Genomic DNA, 26452 nt, shown 5'->3' on the forward strand with positions numbered 1-26452 from the left:
GAAGTGGGAAGCAGCCTCATAGCCCAGGGAGATCAGCTCGGTGGGAGGGGTGGGATATGGAGGGTAGGAGGGAGACTCCAGAGGGAGGGGTTATGCGGATATATGTATACTTATAGCTGATTCCTTTTGTTATACAGCAGAAACTAACACAACATTGTAAAGCAATTATACTCCAATAAAGATTTTTGTTTAAAAAAAACTCTAAAACCTCAGGAAGAATCAGGAATGAGTCTCTGGAATATACAGATGTGGGACCTGCTGAGATGTTGCCTGTTCTCCCATCTTACAAGGGCTCCATGCTCTAAGTGGTTAGGTAAATAGCAAAGGCCATTAGAGCAGGGCTACTCCAACCTGTGCTGGCCTAGGAATCAGGTAAGAAATTGAGAGCAATGGTTTAGAAACTTTTATAGCAAAATACTAGATTCGTGTTAGGACTCGTGAATCTATTAACAAGAAAAGTTAAGCTTGTATTTTATATTCCTTTTACTTAAAATTTGTTTTTTAGTAGTTCATTTTTATTTTACAAATGGTTTGGTTCATAATGGATTGGAAATTATAAAAAAAAAAATAAATAAAGTGGCCTTATCACAGATCATTTGAAAAGCGCCAAGCTATTTTTCACAGCCTCTGAAGGGCGATTCTGGGCACCTTCCTTCCCACAGAGATGGCGCGTGACCTGTGGAGACATGGGGACAGAGCCAGGGAGGGGGAGGGCAAGGGGACTCCCCTTTGCCTCTAGTTCCTTTTTCTTTTTTGACCCAAGAACACACACATCCCTAGGGGAGTGACACAGCAAGAGTAACCAGAGTAGAGACAAAATCGGAGGGGACTGCACTTAGAGGAGAGGCTGGGAATGGCAGGAGAAACTTGTGGTTATCACACACAACTCCTGACGTCGGCAAATGTCCTTCACAGTGGACCTTAGGAGCAGGTGGAGGAGGAGCTGACAAATAAGGATTTGAGGGGAACCACAGCTGGAATGAAGCTGGAGTTGTGAGTCCCACTGAAGACAATCACCTACACAAAAGATGCTCATATAACCTAGGAGGAGGAGGGGAGAGACTGGCAATCATTGCCCTGTAATACATGAGAACACACTGCATATTCCTACAGAGTCACTGACTGGAGGAACTGTCCCTCTAGGAAGCATAGAGAAGGGCTGAACATAAGACGGCCTCATTATCTATCTTAAAATAGGGAGATCAAGTAGCTGAGAGGCATCAGGAAGGACCTATAACTGAAGTCTTTGCCACCGCATTTTAGAGCTGTCTCTGCTGTCCCAGCTCTATTTTTGTTGTAAATCATGGTGTGCGGTGATATTCCAGTTCCCAGGGGACATGGAAGAACCTTCTGCCCTGCTTGCCTTTGAAGCAGTCAGCAGACAGCCCCCTTGCTGTCCCATATTCCAGAGAGGTGGCGGGACAGGATGACACCTTCCTCTCGTTGCCTTTCTGAGGTGACTCAGTATGCCCTAGTTGCCATTGTTGACATTGAAGTACTTGACCGAGAGGAGACAGTCAGCTTGGGTGTGTTCAGGCTCTTTCATATGAGAAGAGCGTTTGTGTCTTGGCTGTGAGAAAGAAAGGAATATCCAGCCCTCTTGCTTTTTTGTTAAATTAGAGGGTGCTTTCGGCCTTACAAATTCTCCTGGAATATATCTTGGCTTTGACTGGGTGATGGCGCATGCGTGCCTGAGTGTGGCTGCCATGTGGCATTATTTCTCATCTGACGGACTGGAGGTTCCGGAAGGGTTGTAGTTAGACCCGGGGTCTCCTGTAGGTGGGAGCCACACCGGGAGGTGCGGCGTGCAGCCTGGTGGGCTATAGTAAAGCAGAGGCAGGATCAAAAACACAGTTACCTTTCCTCTTGGGCGAAACCCAAGTTAATGCCAATGTAGTCATCGTTGCCTGCTTTGGGGGATGCTTTGCAAAGTCTGGACCCAATTGCAAGGAGTTTTAAAGAGACTGACAAAGGAGGGCAAGAGTAACATGAATGCCTTTCCCAGCTTATGCTTCAGAAACTCATAAGCCACATGGTACCTTCTGGGGATGAAGTGATTGACTCCCCTGACCCAGGAGGCCCGGCTGTGGTTCTAGGTCTTTACCTCTCCCGGTTTTCCTGCCCTGAAATACCCAGAAACAGCCTAAAGTAAAATTCAACCCGTAGTCACTGCCCATCATCCACGCCCCCCCCCAAACTTGTAACTTGGTTGACTAACAAAACTGGCCTAGTATGAAACAGCACTAGATTATGGCAAAGATCATAGGTAATACAGGTGTTTCAGAAAGAGGGACTGATGTGGGTCTGAGGAATCAGGGAAGTCTCCTGGAAAAATGAGGCTTGGACTGGCACTGAGTCCTTCCCTCCCTTGGAATCAGATAAGGTTTGAGTCCTGGATTTACCAGGACTAGTGTTGGAAAAGTATGTAAGATCTCTGGGCCCCGGTATCCTCACCTACAAGATGGGAAAAATAACAACCACATCCTAGGCTTTCTGGGAGCACTGAGTAAATGCTCACAGTGTTTGATCCCTTCCTTCATTTTCATGGCTGCAAGGAGTTCCTTCTGGGATTAATACCTGGGAATGGCTCACCAATTTGGACACAGAACTAAGATTTGCAAGGCTGCCATTTCTCCCTGTGGGGAAGCAGTAGTATAAACAAACCATGAGTCAGTAGCTGCTTTTCCTAACTATGCACCCAGTTTCCCTGACTGGGCTAAGTTATGTCTCTCTTAAACCAGACACTCCAAGACATAGCTTGTAACAAGAGAGATACTTTCCCCAAGTACTCACTTGGCTAAAACACTAGAGTTCTTAGTATGAATGCTGCTATCAAGTTCTTGAGCAGTTCAGCTTCCCTTCCTAGCCTCTCCTAATTTGTCAGCATTTCCCAATTTTACTATACACAAAATAGGAAGTTATAAAATCCTAGCTCTGCACTGCAGTGCAGTTCGTTCTGGAAAAACAGGCCATGGAATAGGATGTCTTTAAAAATTTTTTTATCAGTAAGAAATTGGTCATGGAGAGGGAGAATATATAGCATAATGGATAGGAGCAGGGACTCTGCATCCAAACTACCTGGACTTGCTTCCCCGCTCTGCCATTTTTCTAGCTATGTGACTTTGGGTAAATTATTTAACCATTATGTGCCATAGTTTACTCATCGGTTAAATGGGGAAATAATTGTACATATCTCGTAGGGTTGCTGCGATGAGTAAAATATATGTCAAGCAGTAAGTGGCCAGTGTAAGCAGTAAATATGTGTTGGCCATAATTAATATTATGTCCTAGGGAAATGGGGAGAGGGAAGGTTTCAGACCTTGAGGGATGCTGTGCCCTAAAGAAGAGCATACAATTGCAGCTCTATTTACGATAGCCAGGACATGGAAGCAACCTAAGTGTCCATCAACAGATGAATGGATAAAGAGGATGTGGCACCTATATACAATGGAATATTACTCAGCCATAAAAAGAAATGAAACTGAGTTATTTGTAATGAGGTGGATAGACCTGGAGTCTGTCATACAGAGTGAAGTAAGTCAGAAGGAGAAAAACAAATACCGTATGCTAACACATATATATGGACTCTAAGAAAAAAAAAAAATGTCATGAAGAGATTAGTGATAGGATGAGAATAAAACACAGACCTATTAGAGCATGGCCTTGAGGATATGGGGAGGGGGAAGGGTAAGATGTGATGATGTGAGAGAGTGGCAGGGACATATACACACTACCAAATGTAAAATAGGTAGCTAGTGGGAAGCAGCTGCATAGTACAGGGAGATGAGCTTGGTGCTTTGTGACCACCTAGAGGGGTGGGATAGGGAGGGTGGGAGGGAGGGTGAAGCAAGAGGGAAGAGATATGGGAACATATGTATATGTATAACTGATTCATTTTGTTGTAAAGGAGAAACTAACACACTATTGTAAAACAGTTATACTCCAATAAAGATGTTAAAAAAAAAAAGAAGAGCATACAAAGAGAGCCAGCAGTCCCAGGGCCTGGTGACAATGGGCGGCATAGAAAAGAGTACTCTTAGGAAGTTATAAGCCCAAGTGCCAAATCCTAATGAGACGGCCCAGGTTCAACCATTGACATTGAAATGGCCATCAGAGAGCCCTTTTAGAATTTGACTCCATTCTAGACTCTGGGATGCCTGGATACAGCCTCTCTGCCAGCCTGGTTCAAGACTTGTTTGGGTGCGGATGACATGCTTACACAGGACTAGTCAATAACAGGTCCTTTGTTCTGTCTCCTGGACCTCTGGGTGCCACTGTACAGACATGTCCAGCTTGGCAGGCAGCTGGCATCTTAAGGATCCAGGTTGTTATCAGATGGACACTCACTAAACAGAGTCCCTCCCGGCCCGCTGGTGTGTGCTGCAGCGCACGTAGGCCAGCATACCTCATATCTCTGCCCAGGCAATTACATCCCACCCACCCTGTCCCATATTCCAACACAGCCGGAGCCAGCTGGGACACCATGCTTGGGGTGGCGGCCAGGTATTTTTCCTCTTTTCGTCTGTTGATTCCAAAAGTATTTTCTTTTAAGCTTGGGCTCTAATTGTAATGTCCAACGTGGGAAAACAAACCCGAAAGGCAGGAACTGAGCTGCATCTGCTTGTAGGGCTGCCTTTTGCTGTTCTGAAATGAAGCCAAAAGGCACAGCCTCTAGCCCTCCAGAACAGGAAGCCTGGAAGCTGTGTGTCCTTTCTCCAGTGCTGCCTGCCCTGTGAGTGTATTATTGCATATACCTACACATTAGTGGTGTGCTATCTGGTCTGATGTTCAGATCCAGATTTAAATACTAGCGTGGGATTCAGAGTTTGAGTAAAATGCATGCCTGGGCCTGTCCCTTGGCCAGGCCCCAGGGTCTTCAGCCCACCCAGCTGGTCACCAAAGCTGGCCTCTTGCGTCAGAAGTGATCCCACGCAGTTCTGCTGACTGAAGGTTTATGACAACTCACCCCGGTTTGGGAAATCTCCTTGCTAATGTTTTCTTATCTCAGAGAGAACCATGTTTGAGTACTAAAAATTGGTATCATTTATTGAACACATGCTACGCCCCAGTCAGCCTTCTAAGGGCTTTACATAGTGATTTCTCACTGTCCCACCACCAGCACTCCAATGGAGTGGTATGATTAGCTCTGCATAACCCTGAGGACACTGAAATGTGTTGACATTAGGAAACTTGCTCAAGGCCACCCAGGTAGGTGGTAACACCAGTATTTGAACCAGGCAACCTGATCCAGGGCACACTTCTACCCACTGTAGTGCCTGCTGCTTTGGTGTCTCTCTAATCCTCTCCAAGGATTAGACCAATGCCTGATAATGATCAGCCTCATCATTATCATCGGTCTTATCAGCTTACGGGGCACAGAAGCTTCTCCTGGTTGATGCTTTTGGCTAACTTGCTGCATCCTTGATGTTAGGGATAATAATATAAACGTTGAATTATTTCCTCATTGATATCTAGTACTTTGATTCAATAAATATTTAGTGAACATTTACTTTGTGCCAGGCGTTATACTAGACCTGGCAAAGAGGGCCACTACAGGGTACTTGCTTTCAAAGAATTTTCACTCTAGAAAGATAAATAATCCTCCCAAATTCCCAAGATGTCCCACAGGGCCTTCTGAGGTGGGCGCTGCGTTCCTCTTCAGTCTCATTGCTCTGCATTCCCTGCCTCTGTGTCCTTTGGTTTGTTGAGCTTCCTACCACCTCAGGGCCTTTGCACCTTCTGTTCCATCAGCCTGAAATACTCCACACTTTGCCTTGTCGACTCTTCCTCATTCTTCAGGTCTCATCTTAGGTCACTCTTCTTTGGGAGTCTCTCTAAATCCCATAGATTAGGTCAGGTTCTCCCTGTTACATCTCATCATAGTTCCCTGTGCTCTTAATTTTTGTAATTATTTGATTCATCCACCAGCTCCTTAAGGGCATGAGTAATGCTGTTCTTGTTCACCACTGTATTCCTGGCATACAATAGGTACTCACTAAATATTCTGAAGTGAATGAAGATGATCAGTTATTTATTAAAGCAAAATCTGGGGTATATTAGTCTCCAGTCCTCCAAGAAGCAGACATCAAGACAGGATTAAACGTGCCAGGTTTTATTAGGAGGAAGGCATATGAAAAAAAATGGGGAGGGAGCTGGAGGAAGCCTAGAGACTCATCAGACTGTGATGCAAGTCTGATCGTAGAGAGAAGAAGGGATGTAAGGAGGATGGGGAGGACTATTCTATACGTTCCAGTGCCTGCAGCCTGGGTAAGGTTCAGCCAGGCCGTGGAGGAGATCATTGGTCAGAGGAATACCCGGTCTCCCGGGACAGCACACTCTCTCATTGGCTGGGAACGCCGTAGGAGGCGTGGCCTGGCAGCAGCAGAGTGCAGTTCGGATCGAGGCCGCTGTGGCGCTCGTATGTTAAACTCCTGGGAGGTAGGCGTCTGGGGGCTCCACGTGGCAGTTCAGAGGTGAGAGGAGATGATTTCTGGTTTACAGAGAGTATTAAAATTACCAAAGGCATGTCTTCCTCAGAAGGGCTGGAAATCTTAGTTCTGAGGCTCAGCAAGTATTTATTGAACTCATACTATTCTTTGACACTGTGGAAGACACTGTCGGATCAACTAGACATGGTCTCTCCTCCAGAAGCTTATCAGCTAGCTAAGAGATAAGTAAACTCACGTGCATTCTCCTGAACCTCAGTGTCCTCAGTTCTAAAATGAAGATAACTCCTCCTACCTTGTGTGACATGTAACGATTAGATCCAGTGGCTTCCGTGAATAGGGTAGGTGCTCAACAATAAGATTTGAATATGAGTTTAAAAAATAACAATTCGTTGTCTTCCCCATTGTTTCAGCTTCTCTAGTCACTTCCGTTGAGCTGATGTTTTTTTAAGTTTTCGAAGAAACTTTTGGCTTAGCATGTGTGCTTTCCTTGTAATTATGCTCATCAACAGTCCCCTGAGGCTTTTTCTTTAAACATATTTCAAGTAAAAGAACCTCAGTTTAAAAGTGCGATCTGCATCAAGGGAAGATTTACCACATTTACGGACATCTCAGGGGGAAGGCTCAGTGGTGTATGCTTGGCCCAGTGAGCTCACTGCCAGGGTTGGTTTCTTACCTCTTAACCCCAAGGCCATGTTCAGTTTGTTCTTTGTTACAGCACAGGCATTGGGACATTGCTTGGTCAGGGTTCTTTCTGTAGATGAAGACTCCCACCTGCAACACTTTTCTCTGGTATTACTCTTTCCGTACACTTCCCCCCCTTCAATGTTGCCTTGTGAAGCTAATCTTATCCTAGTTTCCCCCAATGAGCTGGCCTGTTCTTTCTAGGAACTGGTTTTAATTCAACCACTATTCCCTGAGCAATTTACTAGTAAATGCAGATATTGTGCCTCAGTATTCTGATGTATAGAATGATGGGAAGGTAGACTGGCTAAGGCATAATAATGACATGAAACATAAACTACTTTTTAAAAAATCTATATCTATATTTATATCTGTATCTCAAAGAATCATGGGAATGAAGAGGAAACAGGTTTTCCAGGTGAGAAGGCAACCTTTGATCCGGGGCTCAAGGTGAATCATCAGAGAAAGGGGTGAAAGAGATTCCATGCTGGGGAAGTAGTACAAGCAACAGCAGGTGTGTTTGCCATGCTCTGGGGAGACAAGGAGTTTGTAATGGCTGGAAGGCTGGGAGGGATTCAAGTGTTACTGAGTCTAAGCTCACACTGCTCGCTGTACGACAGGTCAATAATTGAGAGACGAGTTGTTGGGCCAGGAATAACGACTTTATTCGGAAAGCCGGCAGACCAAGAAGATGGTGGACTCATGCCCCAAAGAACCATCTTGCTGAGTTAGAATTCAGGCTCCTTTTATACTAAAAGGGGAGGGAGTAAAGTCAGACACTTCCTGGTTCCCATCAGCCTCTGGAGGGGATGTGTTAATTTCTTCCTCCCTGCAGTCATTCACAGGTGGGCCTGGTCAGGATGTTTCCTGTGAGCTAAACAAAGGTAATGCTCATTACCTGGGAAGCAGGGTTCCCAGAGATGGGCCATCATGTATATTTTAAGCTTATAGGCAACATCCCTTTAGTGATTAACTTGTAATAGAATACAAAAGGTTCTTCCCTATTACCCAAGGACAGATGAGAAAAGTGGGGTGGTAGGTAAACCATGGTGATCCTTGAAAAACTTGTTCAGGAGCATCATAGGTCAGGGAGAGCCACTGGTGTTTTATAAGCAGGGGACAAAGTTTGAGCTGTTTTTAGAAAACAGTGTCTAGTTAAGGACAGAAATGAGACAGGGTGAGCAGCGGCCAGAGTAGTGGAGTGACTTAGGTGAGAGATAATCGTTTCTGTAGAAATGAACGTAAGGGGCAGATCTGAGAGATAGAAGGGATGCAGGGATGGAGAAGAAGAGGGCTTTGAAGGTGACCCGAGGTTTCCAGCCTGTGCATACTGGGGACAGGGGGTTGGGGAGAGGATGCCACTGAGATGGGGAAGGAGGGACCCAGGAGGAGGGTCCACTGGGCTAGGAATGGGGCTCCTCATGGAGATCACAGTGCATTTGAGGGGCTGGCAGGATGTTCGCTGGGACCTGACACTGGAACTTCAGATCTGGAGCTCAAGAATGTAGTCAGGGCTGAAGGTGAAGATTTGGGAGTTGTCATCACAGTGTCGTAGTTGAAATGACACATTGTTTAGCTTCTTCCGTCACCTAAAGAAGGGCTTGGGTTTCCGGCTGCATGGTTGAAGACAGGTGGATGGGTGTTTTCTGGGGCTTGAATGGCTGGTCCTGATCCCCACAACACAGTCCTTGGATCCCTGAGATTCCAAGAAAGCAATAGGTTAACCCTGTCCTCCTTTATGTAGCATAGCTTTGCCTCTTCTCCCTCAGTTGTCCAGCTTCTCGTTCTGCAAACAACAGCTGGAGAGGGTGAGTGAGGGCCAATTCAACAGCTGTGCGCTGGAAACCAAGAAGGCATCCAGGATGAAGATACTGTCTCGCTACAGCTGCTGCTGAGATGAGAGTGTGTGTGTGTGTGTGTGTGTGTGTGTGTGCGTGTGTGTGTGTGTATGTATGTGTGTGTGTGTGTGTGAGAGAGAGAGAGAGAGGGAGAGAGAGAGAGAGAGAGAAAGGGAGAGAGAAACTCATAGCAGGGAGTGGGTAAAAATTGGTGGCCAGCTAAAAAAAACCCACAAAAAATAACAGGCTTAATTGACTTTATTTTTCTTGTATAAAACTCTGTGGAGTCTGCAGAGGCTCTGGTATGGGTCTTTACAAGATGGTCAGTGAATTCCTGATGGGGAGAGTTGGTGAATGTGGTCTCTTTCCAGAGGTCAAGGGCGAGACAGCTGTGGGTCTTAGGGACGGCATCAGAGGCAGCTGCCTTGGCCACCCATTCCAGGGTCCCCGGGGTCTCCAGGGACCTCCAGGCCCTCCTGCAGCATCACCCACCATTTGGGGTCTTCTAGAAGCAGCACTGGCCAACCTTTTAAAAGGTGGTAAATTAGTTTTTTAAAAGTTTTAATTTTGTACCAAAGATGATTTCACTTCATATTTTATTCCAAATCCTGGTGACTAGAACCTTTCAGGGTCCCCCGGTTGCTGGTGACCAGCTTTTGCTGACACACCCTGGCCACAGTATCAGTGGAGGGTGTTCAGAGAGTCTGAGTTTGTCTGGAAACTGCCTCCAGGCTGATGCCTCAGGGAGAAAGCACAGGGATCTAGAAATACGTGAAAAGATTTAAAAGTTCAAGAAAAGGCTGTTGTCCCCAGTCCCAGTGGAAGAGAGGCCTCTTCCTGGAAAGCGATTAAGGATTTGTGTGTGTGGTTTTGTTCTTGGCCAAACAAAAGTAATCTGTTTCTAATCATAATTTGGATTACCCCTCATACTAACCAGATGTTTGTTTGTCTGAGGAGGCCATTCCTCAGGTCCCAAAGAGCATGACAGACTTCCCCACCCAGAGCCAGGAAACTCCCAGCTAGTAGGCTCTTTCTAACTGCTGCCTCTTCTGCTGGGAAAGGACTGGAAGGAACCCTTCCCCAGTATCTGGGCTTCTTCAGCCTGTGGCTGTGCCCTTTGGTCCCTGTTGGTTCTCAAAAAAGCAATGGCCCCCCTACTCCCTGGACATTTGACAATGGTTGGTCACTTTGGGTTGTCACCATTGAGGGGAGGGATGATGCTAGTGACTTCTAAGATCAGTGATGCTGCTAAACATCCCACAATGCACGTGACAGCCGCCCCCCACGGCAAAGAGTCATCTGGTTCCAAATGTCAGTTGTACCCTGCAGCACAGCCAACTCTAAAACTGTACCCTCCCCAATGATGTTCGTTCCCAAACAGAGAGTTGACAAGACTTCCAGTAGGTAGATGCTGGTAAACAACCATCAACTTTGCCAATTTCCCTGCTGTAAATGTTCTCACCATATTGGATATCACCCAACCAAGATGGTGTCCTTAACGTGGAGTTGGGAAGAGCTGCACAGAGCTCAGGTCCCAAAGAGCATGACAAACCTCCACCCGAGAGCCAGGAAACTCCGGGCTAGTTCCAGTAGGGAGGAACTAGACACCGCAAGCCAGCTCCATTCACTCACTCGGGGCCCGACGATTCTCAAACCTCAGAAAGAACAAGCAAACCAGCACACTTCCCTGAGAAGGAGTGTGGCTTTCAGAGTTGTGTCAAACCACATTGGCGCCTTAGGCAAAAGGAAGAATCAGTGACACTAATCATGTCTTCACTTAACAGTTTGAAATCTTGCTCATCATGGATGTTTTGCCTTAATTTTGACTTTGAAAAAATATTGCATTCGATTTATTTTATTTATTTATGTTTTTGGCTGTGCCACGTGGCCTGCGGGATCTTAGTTCCCTGACCAGGGATTGAATCCGTGCTCCCTGCAGTGGAAGCGTGGAGTCTTAACCACTGGACCGCCAGAGAGGTCCCTAGATTTTATATTATCTTTATTCCCTCTCTTCCTCCTCCTCCTTTTTATTCTTCCCTTTCTCTTTTTCCTCTGCCATCCCCTCTCCTTTTTTTGCTATTTGTAGCAGAATCTTTAAGCTGCCAGAGCCAGACCATATAGGTTCCAAGTAGCAAATTGCTCTGTCACTTAATAACCATATGACGCAGTACCTGACATATAAGTCATTGCTATTTTATATATGTATACTTTTTGGCTAATATATAATATATACATGTATATATAATATGTATACACACATACGTATTACATATATATTTGCTAGTAAATATTGAGTGTTTGCTTTGTGTTGGGCACTTTGCTAATCATTTTATATACATTATCTCATTTAACCTATACACTTAGAACATGAGGTTTATGAATGAGGAAACTGACGCCCAAAGAGGTTAAATAACATTCCCAGAGTCACACAGCTAATGAGTGGTGGAGTTGGGATACATACTAAAGCCTGTCTGTTTCTAGAGCCTGCCCTTTAAACCTCATGTTGTATACGTTTTGGGCATCAAACCCCTGCACAGCTTCCTTACGGACAGTGCAGTGGGTCTTCTTTAGGACCCCTGTCCCAGTGAAGGCCTCTAGGAACCCCCGGTGAAGTCCTGTGAGCCATACCCAGGCATCGTACGCAGGCCTAGGGTTCCCATTCGGGCCAGCGCCCATTATCACAAGGCAAAACTAGAAAGTCTGGGATTAATTAGGGGAATTTATGCTTCCTGAGGAGAGTTCTTGGGGAGAGATGAAATCCATCTGCCAGTGTCCTTTTTTCTTTTTAAAATTTTTATTTTTTATACAGGTTTAAAGGTTACACTCCATTTACAGTTATTACAAAATATTGGCTACATTGCCTGTGTTCTATGATATGATACATCCTTGCGCCTGTCTTACAGCCAGTAGTTTGTACCTCCACTCCCCACCCCTATATCGCAGAAATGGGAGAGAAGTGGTGACAGGTGCTCTGGAAGATCCACAGTTGCTCGCCTTTTCTTCCACCAAATTAGAAATCTTACTTAGAAGATTCGGGATCTGTCATTAACTAGCTGTGTGTGCAGCCCAGGAGTTGTGTGACAGGTGATCCTGCTTCTTGGCAGACTCCTCTAGCTCTTTGCGTCTCAAAGCAAACTAGGATGCCAAGTCAGACTTCTCTCTGAGGCAAACCCTGAATGACAGCTGCTTTTCTTTTAAGGACTCCTCACCAGACAGGGAAGGTGAGGAGAAGCACACTCTGGCTGTGGCCCACACCCATGGGGGCTACTGCTCACAGCAGGTGGGCTGACAAATACTCTTGCACAATATCCTCCACTAGATCTGCCTGTAATGCTCCTTCATGGCATCCTGTACTTTTCCAGAAATCACGTATCACAACTCTGCAATAATGCAGCTATTTGCCTGATGGTTTACTATTTGTCTGCCCTCCAGACTGTAGCTTCAAGAGGGCAGGGCCTGTGTTTACTTTGTTCATTACTTTTGTCTCCAACCTGAAGCCTGGTACGCACTAGGTTAGTACTATGTTAGTAGGATGAATGAATGAAGGAAAACCAATGAGACATAATGCATATCCAGATAGGTGGAGGGATATCCAGAAGAATGAACTCAGGCTGGGCAAGGTCTCAAAGTCACACTCCCCTTCCCTGAAAAGTTGAAGGGAGGGATTCTAATATGATGCCGAAAACAGGGTAGGAATAACATTCAACCATGACTTTCCTAGAAAGGGAATTGTGAAATACAGATGAGATTTTAAATCGTACAGATCACACCTGAAGGAGTTAAAATCTGCTTTCCAGAATATTCTGCTCACTGTAAGGACAACAAGCTATATAACAGTTTCTTGAGAAGGGTGATGTGAAGTCATGGGCCTCAAGGGGCTTTCCTGGCCCTTGGTCTGCCCCATAGGAAACACAGCTCCATCTCTCAGGGACCATCTTGAAATGGACGGGAGCTGCCCTTCAGGCCGGCTGGAGCCTCTGGGGCTAGATATTGGATTTGGGGGTGTGGCTCCTAGAAAGAAGCCACAGCAAATATTGAGACAGGAGCAGCCCCTGGTTTCTCTAAGGTCTTGTTTTGACTCAACACTCCAAGTGGGAGAGAAATCAGAGAGGTAGCACAAGCTAAGCAAAAGTTCATTTAAAACTTAGCCTCTTAGATTGTCCATAACCATTAAGACCGTGACCATGAGCTTGTAGTTCACTCTCCAGGGCCAAGCAAGTTGCACTGATTTTGAAAGTAGCCAACTTTGAAGAACCAATTCATCCAATTCTAAAATGAATCGTTCTTTATGGAAGCAGTGCTGCACTTCAGGACCACAAAATGGGCTTAGGAGATGAGAAAAGGGTGCTTCTGTGAAGTCAGGATATGGCGTGTCTCAGAGGAGATAGGTTAATAAAAGGAGACAGGCAACTTCACAGAAAGAAATGGACTCTCCTTTGATTAATGATGTGCAGGAAAACTTGACGTCATTATTAACGCTTATAGTATACAGATAAAATGGGCCCTGCCCTGCTCTGAGCACAGGGCAGGATGTGAAGAATTCCACGGTTTTGTCACCATTTAAAAATGTCTCTCTTGCTGCATTTGCATGTGCGTGTGTGTGTGTGTGTGTGTGTGTGTGAAGAGTTTCAAGAGAAATGGTGGTGGTAGTTTACAGAGTAAGACAGAATTGTTGTTTCTACTTTCAGCTCTTAGGGGGAAAATACATAAGAAGAGATGATTCATTACTATTTGAAAAGTGCTTTGAGATCCTCTGATGAAAGGTAATTAGAAGTCAGAGATGTGAGCCCTGGATGTGTGATGACAGCCTGTGATTATCTTTTGGAGTGGCGCTAGACTATGTAGAATGCACTCCTCTCCTCCATCTCCGCCAAACAGGAAAATGGGTGCGGGGAGGGCAGGGCTGGCAGGAAGCGGAGGTGTCAGGCAAAGCCCGCAGTATTTCATATTAACCGGGAGGGAGACAGCCTGGGGACCTGGGGTCTGCGCTGAAGCTGCATGTCTGAGTGGGACCAGGGCCTGCCTTCCTTCCCCAGGGGAGTTTGCCCCCACCCTCCACTCCCCCTTGCAATCTGAACTCTGTTGCTTTTTAGGGTGGTCTGTTTGGTCAAGTTTTCCCAAAGGATTTAATGATCACTGTCTTGTCCCAGTGGAAACCACCTTCTGATTTTCAGGAGAATTACAGCATTGTTTTCTGTTGTATTGATATCTGGTTAACAATCGTCAGTCATTAAAACCTTTATTATTCTCCGCATTTATGGATCTGCTTTTCTTCGATCATCTTTTCTTCAACGAAGTCTTATTTTGAGAGGAAGAAGCTCTGTCTACTATCCAGGACATAGCTAGAGCGATGCCACCTTGCAGTCAGGCAGCATGTCTGCCTGACTTAAACCATTATCATGGTTTAAGGTTTTAGAGATGTGTTAAACATATCCCCTATGAGTGTAAGCTACTTAAGGTACAAATACCTACAAGGATGAATTCATGCTTTCAGAGGAGACTGAAAGCTTGATGCTTTTCTGAAAGATGCAGTAATAAACTCTATAGACTTCCAGAACTTTAAAGCTGGACTGGAGGGGCCATCAAGTTCAAGCCCAGAGTAGGCAAATGATTCACCCTTGGAGACAGGCATAGTTGGTTAGTGACAGAGTGGGTCTAGACTCTTGGGTTAAATTAGTCAATAAATGAACATGGTATGACTTCTTATAAAGCTGCTTCTACTGAACTGTGCTGTGGCAATATGCCATCAGTCTCCAGAAAAGGATGTTGTAAGATTGCTTGTAAAACTTCTTTTATGCACTGAAGGGGGTGTTGCTGAGGATGTCATCCTGATCCTTTTTATGAGGACACTTGAGGGGCCGTATCTTTCAGTTCTAAGTACTGGGAATAGCTGGTGCTTACGAGACAATTGTTTTCATCTGATGAATGCCCTGAACTTTTTATGTGATCATTGATCCTGTGATCAATGCTTTTTGCATTGGCCACTAGGAAGCTCAAGAACAAATTTACATTCTATCTCTGTGAGTAAAAGCCAATAGCTACTACAAATTACAGATGTTCATTACAGCTGAAAACTTTGTAGGCAGTTTTTCTAAGCTGTGTTCTACTGATCACTGGCATCCTCTGACACTATGCATATTTCCTGGGAGGAAGAGGAGTTTTGGGGTCGTTCACATTGCATACCTTACCTCCTTCTTGGAAATTCATGATGTATGTATTGGTATCTTAAAGGCTCTGAGAAGTCTGACAGTTTAGAATCAAAACAAAAAGAACTTTTAAAACTGTGTTTAGCCCTGTACTTGTAAAACTTATTTGATCACAGAATCTTTTTTTAAAATTATCTCAGAAGTCTCTAATTTTATATGAAACACGTTTGGGGAATACTGTCTTTAGTAATCTGTAACCTAATCCTGTTTATTGGATTCGTGTCAGCACAAAAGATGGCTCTTGACAGGGTAAAATGTGATTCTTTCTGCTCTTCCATAGCAGACTGAGAGTCCAGGTGTGTATATTGGACCACATGACTGATGAGGTCCCTTTGAGCTCTAAAATTCGATGATTCCTGATTTTAAAAATGAAGAAAAGTGTCTCAAGAGTATCTGCTCATAGAATTAAGAATTTAAGTTTACTAACATGAAGACTAAAGTTGGACATCAAAACATTGTATGTAACATTTCTGGTGCTATTTATCCATGCCTAATCTAAAAGATTGCTTTAAAAATCATGTTTATAAAAACAACTCTCAGGAGAGTTTACAAAGATGCACATTTCCTTTGAAAAGCCTCTAAGTTGAAAGATATAAGATTTTCATCGGAACTCCTGTTTGAGTATAGAATTTACAGCCCCCCCTTCCCACTTTGATAAAGGCTTTTCTAATGGGGGTGGTGCGGCTTCATGGTGTATCTCCAGGGGGTTGTGCAACTAGATTTACTGCTGAACATGTGGCCCGCGCAGAGACTGAATTGTTCATTCACAGGCGCCTTTGCCGTTAAGACCCTTCCCTTCCACTCTCCATTAAAACTCAACAAACAAAAACCAACAGCAATGTCCTCAAGCCCCAGCCATGTAGGTATTACTTGGGTGGGAGCCCAGGGCTTGCCTCAGACAACACACCAAGCTTCTGGAATTGTTCCATCCTCTTGATCAGTGAGCCAGACCCAAGGGGAAATAGAAAGGCAGAATCCCCTTCAAGGAGAGGCGACGGGCTGTGGGCAGCAAGGACAGGCTCTCATGCCTGGGTCCTTGGTTGGCACCCAGCTTCTCCCACAGCCTCCAGGACGTGACACCATAACTCCAGTGGCTTTCATTACCTCTCTGTGTATGACCAGGGAGGGTGTGATTTCATTATTTCTCTGGGCCACTTGTCTCTCTGAATGTATTTTCGAGTTTTTCTCCCTGTTTGACTATGACTACTATGTGCCAGGCATTATGTCACAAAAATGCATATGCCCCAGGACTTCCCTGGTGGCTCAGTGGTTAAGAGTCTGCCTGCCAATGCCGGGGACATGCGTCCAAGCCCTGGTCCAGGAAGATCCGACATGCCACGGAGCAACTAAGCCTGTGCGCCACAACTACTGAGCCTGTGCTCTAGAGCCCGTGAGCCACAACTACTGAGCCCGCGTGCCACAACTACCGAAGCCCGTGCGCCTAGAGCCCCTGCTCCACAACAGGAGAAGCCACCGCAATGAGAAGCCCACGCATCGCAACAAAGAGTAGCCCCCGCTTGCTGCAACTAGAGAGAAAGCCACATGCAGCAACAAAGACCCAACACAGCCAAAAATAAATAATAAAAATAAATAAAGAAAAATTTTTAAAAAAACATGTATGCCCCTGTCCTTCCCCTTGAGGAAATCTCCTCACGTTGAAGAGCAGATGGGCACTAGAAAAAATTTTTCATCCAATGTGACGGAGACTCCAAACAAGCCGTGTATAAAGACCAGGGAGGTAGTGATGGAGGTGACATTTGAGTCAGGTGTTAGACAATGTGCTGGACACTGATTTTTCCATTAATGGAATTACTTTTTCTGCTTAATGGCAACCAGCCTGCTAGAAGGGGAAGTATAAACCAATAACTTATTTTGGATTAACTCAGAAGACTAGCTGACCAAACCTATTAGCTAAAGGCTAGACTCTGATGTCCAGCAATTCAGTGAATGTTCAGGCTTTAATTCAGTTACTGGAGGATGAGACCATCTGGAAAGTGGACTCTCTAGAACTTACTCTCAAGTTTCCTATTGTTAAGATGTTCTAGGGATAGTGTTGATTTTGGAAACTCCTGGAGTTAGCTTTGCTTTATGTTTAATGATGCCTAGTTTCCCAATTTCATGGCAGACAGAAAATAAATGACATGTTTAAATTACTGTACAGGTGAAAAGAAAGATTGCTACTGAAGAACGAGTTTTGATGTAAATTTCAGAAGACATTTTACAAAGTGCATGAACATATCAGGTAAGCTGGCTGCTGGAGTTTGCTGTTCTTTAGAGAGCTGACACTGGAAGGTGGGTAGCAGACCTAGTGCTGGGCAGAATTTTGTGGAGTTTTTTCAAGTTCCTTTTACAAGGAAAAACCATGGGTGTCAACCATGTGACATGATATCCATCACTTCCCTGGCTGTACAAATCATACACTTCCCCTTGGCATTGCAGTGGGTACGTGTGACTCCTACCAAACCTCAAACTCCTTAAGAAAAAGGAATGGGTTTCATTTGTCTTTATATTCCATAACTTATTACATAAAGGTGGTGCTTAATAAATAATTTGTTAAACATATATTATACATTTATCCTAAAAGTTCATAAATTGGACCATCAGATGCAGGTTTCCCTGGACAAGAGGTGAAAAAGAGAAAGTACCACGTATACAAGTGTCAGAACTTGACTTCTCTTAATAACTTTTTTTTTTTTTTTTTTTTTTCGGTATGCGGACCTCTCACTGTTGTGGCCTCTCCCGTTGTGGAGCACAGGCTCCGGACGCACAGGCCTAGCGGCCATGGCTCACGGGCTTAGTTGCTCCGCGGCATGTGGGATCTTCCCGGACCAGGGCACGAACCCGTGTCTCCTGCATCGGCAGGCGGACTCTCAACCACTGCGTCACCAGGGAAGCCCAATAACTTTTTTTTTAAAGGGCAGATAAAGGAATCTCCTTTTAAATAAATGTGAATTCCTCCCCAGCGTGATCCAAGGATCCTGATTTACTTTGTGCTCAAATGAGACACTTTGCTTTAAGATCTTGTATGTGTGGATCATATATTGTCTCAAGAAAGATGCCATCTGAACTGTGAAGTGAAAGGCCTTCCCTCTGTGGAAGGGCTGAGGCAGAGCTGCTTCAGTATTTCTCATCTGAAGTCCCAGTTACACACTAGCTACCATTTCCTGAGCATCTGCCCTGTGCCAGGCATTCAAGCATATGATCTCATTTAATCCTCACAAGGATTCCGAGGCTTACAGGAGTTAAATGGCTTCCCCAAAGCCCCACAGGTAAACATGTCGGAAGCCAAACCTATGAGCAAACCTCCCCCAAGTTGGCGTTCTCCCAGCACTCCCTGTCTTGGTGAGTGAAAATTTTAGCATCCACTTCCTCCAGCAAGAAATCCTCCTTCTATATCCAACTTCTGAGTCCTGCAGAGGTAGCATCCAGCCATCTGTAGACTCCCTGCCCGGCTTCCGTTCCAGCCCAGCTGCCATCTGCCTTCCGTGGACAGCACAGTAGCCTCTGCAGTAGTCTCCCTTGCCCTCCTCAAATCTAGTCCCAATACTAAGCTTAAGTGGTCTTCTCAAAAGTCACATATGGCCACATGATTTTCCTGATTAAAAATCCTCCAGCGGGGCTTCCCTGGTGGCGCAGTGGTTGAGAATCCGCCTGCCGATGCAGGAGACACGGGTTCGTGCCCTGGTCCGGGAAGATCCCACATGCCGCGGAGCAACTAAGCCCGTGAGCCATGGCCGCTGGGCCTGTGCGTCCGGAGCCTGTGCTCCACAATGGGAGAGGCCACAACAGTGAGAGGCCCGCATACCGCAAAAAAAAAAAAAAAAAAAAAAAAAAAAAAATCCTCCAGCGATTTTTCTGTTCACTCTTAGAGACCAGAGTCCTTAGCCAGGCTCACCGTGCCCTCCTGGCCTGGCCCGTGTGACCGCCCAGTCTCTCATTTCCTGGGCCTCCACCCAATCAGCTGGTCCCTCAGCCTGGAATGTTCTTTCTGTCCCTTTCAGAGTCTAGGTTGATGCCCACTCAGCTGACGGAGCTCAGCTCAACAGTGTCTTCCTCAAGGGACTTCTATGTACTTTTTTGGCATCATGTGCTTCTCCTTCATAGTGTTTATTTTTTATACTTACTTGCTTTATTATTGGATTACTGTCTGGCTCTCTCATGAGTCCGTAAGCTGCATGAGGGCAGGGACCATGTCTGTTTTCATTCACCAGATCTTAGTCCAGAACCTGAAGGAGCAAACAGTTGATGAGTATTTGTTGCATAAACAAATACTTGTTGCATAAATGCACTAACCACTGGCAAGTGACAGAAGGGAGATTTGAACTTAAAAGTTCAGTGTCCCCCGGGACTTCCCTGGCGATCCAGTGGTTAAGACTCCATGCTTCCACTGCAGGGGGCACTGGTTCGATCCCTGGTTGGGGAACTACGTTCCCGCATGCTGCCTGGCACAGCCAAAAAGAAAAAAAGAAAAAAAATAGTTCAGTATCTCCTGTGTTTAGGGTGTGGCCAGAGCCCCAAATGGTGATGACTGAATGACCTCAGGTGTGGGGACGGAGGAAGGTCGAAGTTGGGAGTCCGGCTCACTCCTCCCTCTGGGACAGGAAGGGGCTGTCGATTGAGCTTGTGGTCACTGAGGATTCCCTGAGCTCCAGCCCCATACCAGGTACTTTGCGTACATTCCCGAAATTAATCTCTCTCAACAAGCCTTCAGGAGGTTAAGTAACTTGCCAAGTCACCCAGAAATCAAGTATGGAGTCTAGGTTCAAGCCTAGGCCATTTGGCTATCGACCCATGTTTGTAACCCCTTTGCTATCTGTCCTTGCCTTACCTTGTTCCATGTTTTCCCCCTCACTGTGAGTCCCTCTCTGCTCTTGGTTTCTGTTCTTTTTCTTGTAAATCTGCACTTATTTCTTCTTTAACTTATCATCCATATCTCTTCTCTTCCCCGACTTCTTTTCTCCATTCCTCCACCTTCCCTTCCTCTCTCCCTCCTAATTCCATTAGATATGAGAACCACGACGTTATTTACCTGAAATTTATATTTCGGAAAGCTTTCTACCAGCAGCCAGATGCTTCTTGCACACTTTGCAACTTGGTAGAACACAATGCAGTTGAGAATTGTAAATGTGTAAGCCGGTGTCCTCTTACTTTTATGATTGGTTAAGGTTCAATTTTAAAATCACCTCTGATTTTGAGCTTTGAATCTAAACTACTAAAGGTAGTAAAAACAATATAAAGAAAGGGAAATAAACTTCAAAACTGGCCTTTTTTTTTTCCTGTGAGAAGTCCACTATAAATTGTGGAGATGCTTCTCAAATAAAATTAGATTCCACCGCTGCCTGCTGCTTCCCTCCGCATTTCATCTCTTTTCTCTAAATCGCTGCAGCCTCTCTTGGGACTCTAGGTAATCTGAAGGAAGAATAGGGTGTTCTGGCACCACGAGTTCTAGAGAGACCTAAAGCACATTGATTTACATTTCTGGGTCAGCGTGAGTTCACTTTCATTTAACCCTTGTACTGACCTTTGTTTTTCAGCACTTTGGCTTCTTCTGTGGTCCATCCGGGAGCATGCAATGTCCTTGACCCACAGATGGTAAGTGTCCCCTGGCAACCAAAAGCTTGCAAACTGCCCCAAACTCCCCTCTTCAATGTTCCCAGCATCACTTAGGTCCTTTCAGTGAGGAATTGACCAATATCTTAGGTGTCTGTGAATGCAGATTTTATTTACATTTGCAAAGGTAGTTTTGTGTGTTAATGGAAGATGAAATAAACATTAGAAATCACATTATTCACATGTGTCCGTGGCTGCCCGAGTTTTGCATCTCTTGCGTGGTTGTTAATCCTTGATGGTAATGAGAAGAGTAATGGAGGACAATGGATGTTGTATTCTGTCTCTCTTGGTACAAGTCATGCTGGGCATTCTATGAAGACCCACAGCATGTCAGAAAGAGTGACATGACGTATATCTAGGGCTTCAGAATAAGGCTGTTTCTGCTGTCTTATTCACAGTGTAATTTCTCGTAAGAGGGAGCAAAGACCCCAACAAGATTTAATTACTTGCACTGTGACAGGAATGGGTTATTAGCTGTCGATCTGTAGTGAGGTCCACTTGGCCAGAAGACCCTGTGTGAAGGTAAAGATGCACTAAGATACAATGTGCTGTACAAATGTGGGACAGGAACTCAATGTCGAAATAATTGAGATGGAATATTAATGAAATATTTGCCTGCCAAAGCTTTAACTCAGTTGGTAAGAATAATTTTATGGCTTTTTTCTTAATTATAGAAGTAAAATCATATTTGTATGATATGTGAATTATATCTCAAACAACTGTTTTTAAAAAGTAGTAACAAGAACGTTATAGAAGAGACAGGTAAACAATGAGAATAAAATAAAAATACCAATAATTCCAGTTCCCAGAGATAACCACAGAGAGCATGATATGTTTTCTATTATTTTTGGTATGTGAAGACAAAACTGTGAAATAGTGTAATAAGTAATGTTGAAATCTTTTAATGTGTTATGAACATTAAATATTCTTCTCTCTCTGCACACTGTTCTGTCATTTGACTGTTTTATAAAATTAGAAGCAGTTCTCTATTGTCGGACATCTGGGCTGAATCCAAGTTGTTTTGTTTTTGGGTTTTTAAAAAATTTTTTAAAAATTATTTGCAGTACACGGGCCTCTCACTGCTGTGGCCTCTCCTGTTGTGGAGCACAGGCTCCGGACGCGCAGGCTCAGCGGCCATGGCTCACGGGCCCAGCCGCTCCACGGCATGTGGGATCTTCCCAGACCGGGACACGAACCCGTGTCCCCTGCATTGGCAGGCGGACTCTCAACCACTGTGCCACCAGGGAAGCCCCTGAATCCAAGTTTTTGACAGTGTGTGTAGCTCCGTAATGAACATCCTTGTAGCTATATCTTTGGGCACATCTATGATGATTTCTTAGATAAATTTCTAGATATCTAGTTGCTCTAAGAAAACGTACTCTTTTAAGGCTTTAAAGCCCACACGTACACATATATTCCTTCAGAAAAGTTGAATCAATTTATACTAGCAGTGTATGCCATTGTACTTATTTTTATATACATTCCCCAACATTAGATATTATTTAAATTTTTTTCCTGTTTGACAAGTGAAAAATGTTATCTTATACTTGTAATTTTGACTCCTTAGGTTCTAAATGAAGTTAAACATTCTTTTGTATAACTATTGGTCATTTAAAAATCACTTATTTATAATTTAAAATCATTTTTCATATATTGTTTATCATTTTGTTATTTTGTAAGATTTTTCAAACAATCTAATGAGGCTATTAATTCTTTGTCATCCTTTGATTTAAGTTAAAAAAACAAACTCTACTGAAATGAAAGTGGTGCAGGTTTTTCCTTAGAAAAAGAGCAGTTTAGCTGAAATCCATTGTAGAGACACAGCCTACTCCTGACTACATTCACCGGGTATGTGGATGGGTTTGTTAACTTAGTGTATATACCTCAGTTGTTTTCTGGCGAGTACTCCCAAATCAAGAGCCAGAAAGCATCATCTTTACAAATAACTGTGGTTTCATTTTGAGATACATAAATTATTATTTGAAGTGAAGCAAAGAAAAATTATAAACAATTTTGAGCATTAGCCAATCTTATATTTATATCATCCATTTCCAAAGAATTTTAATTCGAAGTATTTTTAAAGGTCAATTTATGTTTTCTTTTAATTCAGCTGCTTCATGGGTGGGGTAGTTTTTTTCTCTATTTTAGGAGTAATCTAAGTGGGGACAAACATGGGTCAGAACTTCAGGATAGACAAAAGGAACTTCTAAGATTGGCTGATGTCTTGGACTGGATTCTTTGTGTGTGTGTGTGTGTGTGTGGTTCGCGGGCCTCTCACTGCTGTGGCCTCTCCCATTGCGGAGCACAGGCTCCGGACACTGTGCTCCGGACACGCAGGCCCAGCGGCCATGGCTCACGGGCCCAGCCGCTTGGCGGCATGTGGGATCCTCCCAGACCGGGGCACGAACCCATGTTCCCTGCATTGGCAGGCGGACTCTCAACCACTGCGCCACCATGGAAGCCCTGGACTGGATTCTTAAAGAGAATTGAAGATGTTTGATGATATTGTGTTCCTCTCTCTCTCCCTAATTGGCTGCATGACCTTAAATAACCCTCGTCTTTGCCTCTACCTGCCTGAGGCAAGGGGGTGGGCGGGGATGATCTAGCCACCAATGAGATGGCTTAAGCATGCAGTATTTTCCAAAATTAAGGTGCTTAATCATTTCAAAGTATCAATTTTTTCCTGCTACTAAAAATGTAAATACGCCAGGTGTGCACGCACTCACTCACGTCTGTTAGTTTGCACAAACGTTGTGTTGCCTGATCACTCATCATTGAAAAATATTTTCTCCATTTTGCCTTTCAGAATTGTCAAATGTGTACATAATTTTTCAAATTTCTAATAAGATTGCTATTTTTTAATGATTGGCAGTCACTCCTCTTATTAACTAATGGAGATAGTGATGGTTACATCTTAACCCAGAGAGGTGTGTAAGGATAATTAAAGGGGTCTGTTAAGTCGCCCCTCATCTAGAAAAGGACTGCTGTCTTTAAACAGCAACATCATCACTCTTCCAGATTGTGGGGTGGGAGTGAGGATAATACTTTAAGTGATGAAGTTGGCATTTCCCATCTGTTGTACTTCAAACACAGGCCTCTTTCTCTCTACCAATCACAAATATAAAACTCAGCCGATGGTTTGACCATCTGGATTTCCCGTCATACCTGTTTTCACACCTGGAGATTCAGTGCAGGTCTTTGATTGATGCTTTTCAAATTTGTCTCATAAAATCAAAGGACAAAAAAAAAAAATATATCAAAGGACATACAAACAATATTTTTCTAGAATTGTGAACCAACATTCATAACTTTTGTTACTGCTCTTAGAATTGTTAATAATCTTAGCCTCAGGTGATTTCAAAAATGCTTCTTTTTTGTTTTAAAGCAAACCATCACATTCTCACTAGCTGCTCGTGTTTACCAGTGTCATAGCTTAAGATTAAAGCAGTGGGTGATAGTAGTCCCAAATTCAATATTAAACACAGAGTTCCATATTCAACTTTAATTAAAATATTTACATGGTTATGGTCTGCCTTCTCTTAGGGTTACGTTTGTCAGCTGGCAGGCTCTGCTAACTGAATAGGTATTTAAAATGCCACTTTGAATCTGTCTAAGGGTGTAACATTATTCTGAATTATTACTAAATTAGCCATTTCCACAGACCTATCTGCCTCTGTCTGGCTTGGTACCAAGCCCAGCTTGGGATCCAAGGGCTGCCTTAGAACAACGCAGTAGGCCCCAAGTTTCTTTTTTTCCTTAGTCACTACTCAAGCAGCAATTTGCTTACTTCTGCTGTTTCCTAATTTTTCAGAGGAACAACAGACAAGGTATTAAGCTTCGGTTTCTCTCTAGATCCTATCAGTCTCCTCAAACACAGTCATCTCCCCTGTTAGCCCCTGGTGTTCTGCTGGGGATTAGTGAGTCCCACTGGCCAGCTGCTGCCTCTCCCCTGCAGCTCTGTTTGCTTTTAGGAAGCAGGGAACTGATTCCACTAACTGTTATACACATGGAGACCCTCTCGCAGGAACAGCAGTGCAGAAGCAGGAGCTCTCATTGCTTTCCTGACATCAGACGAAAGGACCTGGCCACTTAAATATCACCTATTTTACTTCCCTTTTAGTTCAGGTGAGGGAGCAGGTGCAATCTTGGGGCAGAATGAAGCTGGCCCTGGCCAGGGTCATTTTTGTCTGTTAACCCTACCCCAATGAGATTTAAAATAATTATTAATAACTTTGGAAGGTCCAGGGCACAGAGAGATGATTAGATATAAGATTTGGACCATCCACTCTGAACCATGTAGCATTACTAATAAATATGATAAAAGAAACTTTCATCAGGTTAAGAATGTTGCTGCCTTCTTGGTTGGTTTACTTCCTTCTTTCTTTGTAAAGCTTCACAGTAAGTAACCCAGAGTGAAACTAGAACTTGGTGTGGGGAAAGAGGATGGGGTGGAGGAACAATCATGTTATTAAGTTATTGCAAATGTAGTGACTGGTGATTTTACACGTACGCATTCCACATTACAGGAAGCTCACACATCTAAGAGACCATGCCCTGATGGCCCCTCACCACCAAATTTTCCATTCTCTGCCTCTAAACTCTCAGCTTCCCGAAGGCTTGCTTATTTTATCACGTCAATTACTTTTCTATAGTGAAGGAGGAACAAGTCACTTGAATTTCAAGAATAAGAAAGCAAGCTACATGAATCAACCAAATCTAAAGGACAAAAGAGATTTTTTTTCCAGTCATTTGCAGACTATAGTGTGTTCCTCCTTCACTCCACAATGCTTCCTTTGAGATGGCTTTTTAAAAAAAAAATAATGGAAACAAAATATTCTTGCCAGTAGGGTCATGGAAAATTTTACCAACTCCATTTGTTCACAGTTGCCCATCTCTTCTCATTTCTTCTCCTTCTTTATATGTAAAAACTTCTTTTTGAACTTCTTTGATTTATTTTTCTATTATAAAAAGCAATTTATAATAAAAGCTTATAACAATTTGAACAATGTTAAGGCATATAAATGAAAACACATGCTCCTTCCCCCAGTCCCATTCCTTCCAGCCACATTCAGTTTTTACCTGTTCATAGAGCCAGAGTCCATTAGGGTTTCTGTGAAGCCTTGGCAAAGGCAGTACAGAAATACGGAGAAAGAAGGAACTGAGTGTCAACGAGCCTGCTTCCCAAAGATGCACAAAGTAAAGGGGAAGGGAGGAAAGAGAGCATGAACTAGACCAAGGAGAGATGAGAAGAAAGAGGCAGCTCCTTGAGGGTAGAGTTTCTGTCGTAACCATCTTTATAACCTTATCAGACTAGGAAAATGCCTACTGGGTAGTGGTGCTGAAGAATGAATAAGAACGAAGAGCAGGAACTAACTGGCTAAGGTTAAGCAGAGGCTATTGAAGTAATTTAGGCCTTTGCAGTCTATCAAAGGCTTTCTTGCTTGAATTTTACATCTCTACCTTGGGTTTTTCATCTGTAAGCAGCCAGTAGGTGCTACTTTGAGGTTGGGTACTACAGGTAGTTGCTGCTAAATTGAACTAATAGTAAAGATAAAAACCTGTTTGGAACAAATCCATACTTGGAAGAGGAAGTTTTTGAACCATTTTTATCATTTTTTAAACTCTAAATATAAAGATTTTATTTGAAAAGTGCTCCTTAAAAATCCAA

General features: G+C 43.9%; 1 long non-coding RNA gene across 1 annotated transcript in view; it reads left to right on the top strand.

The window, feature by feature from the left end:
* Positions 1–17400, top strand: part of LOC136793797 (uncharacterized) — a 182175-nt gene extending 164775 nt beyond the window's left edge. Inside the window, exon 4 of the long non-coding RNA XR_010839579.1 lies at positions 17336–17400. This is a non-coding gene — a long non-coding RNA (uncharacterized lncRNA). The remainder of the gene's footprint in view (positions 1–17335) is intronic.
* The last annotated feature ends 9052 nt before the right edge of the window (positions 17401–26452 follow it).

Source organism: Kogia breviceps, chromosome 3, assembly GCF_026419965.1.
Source record: "Kogia breviceps isolate mKogBre1 chromosome 3, mKogBre1 haplotype 1, whole genome shotgun sequence".
NCBI lineage: Eukaryota > Metazoa > Chordata > Mammalia > Artiodactyla > Physeteridae > Kogia > Kogia breviceps.